Below are 2,790 nucleotides of genomic sequence, written 5' to 3' on the forward strand. Positions count from 1 at the left end.
TTTGGAGTGACTCGGGTGACATCTACGGACGTATATTGACACTAGGGACTTGGGACTTGAGTTTACTCTCCAAAAGTAAACATTTAAATGAGTTTACAACCATAAAACACACCCACACATGAGTTTACGGCCGTAAACTCATGTTGGTGTGATTTTGAGGGTTTAATGGCTTGAATGGACTTGGGGATTGTTGGAATGACTTACTAAAATGCCTTAGCACAATTAGAATGAATTAATACCATTTAAAAGGGAGTTTACGGCCTTAAACTTGGAGTTTACGGCCGTAAACTCTACTAGGGTATAGAAACATTGATTTGAGGCACAAGGAGTAATCACATGTGATTCTAACTAATTTTCTAAGGCTTGGTATCATTTTTAGGCTTCATTTAACACATCAACATGAGTTTACGGCCCAGATACATTCTCTCTGGCCGTAAACTCTAATATGGCTAAGAAAAATTAGATTTTGATGTTTAAAACACTCATATGAAATTCTAGGAATTTTTCCAAGCCTTGTTATGAATTTAGGTTACCATTAAACACATTTTTAGGAGTTTACGGCCTAGAAGCATGTTCTATGGCCGTAAACTCTCCTATACTCATGAAAAATTAGATTTTGGTACATAAAACAATCACATGTGATTTTAGAAATTTAAACAAGCCATTGGAATGAATTAAATGCATCATTTGACATAGTTATATGAGTTTACGGCCAAAGGGTATGTTCCTAGGCCGTAAACTCCTATATGTGGCATTTTTGATGTGTTTCAAACCCCAAAACTATTTTTAGATGGATCAAGAATTTACCACAAAGCTATTGATTAAGTCACAAGGCATTTGGACATGATTTAAGGCACTAAATCCCCATTTTAGAGGAGTTTACGGCCCAAGAACAAACCTTGGCCGTAAACTCTCTTTTGTCCCATAAAATTCATGTTTTAATTGTTTTAAGTATAGATTTGCAAGCCACAAGGTCATATCTAAGTCCCAACTATGATTTGGAAGGGTAAATTTGGCTTAAAAACCCCATTTAGAGGAGTTTTCGGCCCAAGCTTTCTCCTTGGCCGTAAACTCATGTTCTTGGTCCCAAAACTTAATTTAATCATTAAATTGAAGGCTAAAGAGGTTGTATGGCATGCTAGGGAAGTTACCTCAAAGATTTGAAGCCTTAAACTTGAGATTTGGACCTTTGATTTTGGATGAGGAGAGAGGTTGGAAGTGATTATGGAAGAAATGGCCAAAAGCTTCAAATGATAGCTTAGAGTCACTTATATAGTGCTCGGGAATTGGACACGACGGAATTCTACCCGATACCGACATTAGACGAAGCTTTTGGTCATACCCGACCAATTTGTCGTGACCCGATATGGTCGATTCTAGAATTATTCCGATAACTATAATGGGGTGTTAGAATGATTTCTAATGGCATTAAGACACCCATTAAGTCATTTTAGATGCGTACATGATAATGACTTAATAAAATGGCGAAAATCGGAAACGAATTTGGAAACGACGTTTGGTTGATCGAATTGGATTACAATTGAGTTACAAGATGTGGTATGAAGTTTCGGGTTGTTACACTTTCCTTGGTCACATGGTAAGCGAGGAGGGTATTCACGTGGACCTTTCCAAAATCAAAGCGATAGAGAATTGGTCGGCAGCGAAGACACCCACAGAAATCCATGAATTCTTGGGTCTAGCCGGCTATTACCGTAGATTCATCCAGAATTTTTCTATTATTGCCAAACCCCTGACTACTCTGACACAAAAAGGTGTACCCTTTTGTTGGAGTGAAAAGCAAGACAATGCATTCCAAACGTTTAAGCGATCCTTTTGCAACGTACCTATCCTGTCCCTACCCGAAGGGATGGAGGATTTCGTTGTCTACTGCGATGTGTCCAATCAGGGCTTAGGCTGTGTGCTTAGGCATAGAGGAAAATTTATTGCTTATGCCTCGAGACAGCTGAAGGCACACGAAGTCAACTATACAACTGACAACCTGGAGTTACAAGCAGTGGTCTTCGCACTGAAGATTTGGAGACATTATCTCTACGGAATTACGTGCACGATCTTCACTGACCATAAAAGCCTGCAACACATCTTCGATCAGAAAGACTTAAACATGAGACAACGGCGATGGGTAGAGTTGCTCAGTGACAATGAGTGCGAAATCCGCTACCATCCCGGTAAGGCCAATGTGGTGGCAGATGCCCTTGGCCGAAAGGAAATTCAAGCCGCAAAGTGAAGATGCTATCAATGACCATCCATTCCCAATTATCCGTGCAAATCCGAGAAGCCCAGTTGGAAGCCCTAAAACCAGAGAATGTGTCGAACGAAGCTTTAAGGGGAACGGATAAGAATCTTAAGATCAGAGGTGACAGTGTCTATTGTTTCATGAATCGTATATGCACCCCAAAGTTCGGAGGGTTCAGGGAGGTTGTCATGAACGAAGCTCACAAGACTAGATACTCTATGCACCCGGGTTCGGATAAGATGTACCTGGATCTCAAGAAGCCATACTGGTGGCCAAATATGAAATCCAAAATTGCTACCTTCGTGGGTAAGTGTCTGACTTGCACCAAGTTGAAGGTCGAATATTAGAAGCCCTTTGGTCTATTCCAGCAGCCCGAGATACCTGAGTGGAAGTGGGAGATGATTACTATGGATTTCATCACCAAGTTACCCAAATCTCAAAGTGGGTACGATACCATTTGGGTAATTGTCGAGCGTTTGACAAAATCTGCTCACTTCCTTCCGATTAAAGAAACGTTCAAGATGGAAAGACTCGCG

Source organism: Lactuca serriola, chromosome 4 (genome assembly GCF_051521515.1).
Source record: "Lactuca serriola cultivar US96UC23 chromosome 4, Lser_US96UC23_V15, whole genome shotgun sequence".
NCBI classification, from domain to species: Eukaryota; Viridiplantae; Streptophyta; class Magnoliopsida; order Asterales; family Asteraceae; genus Lactuca; species Lactuca serriola.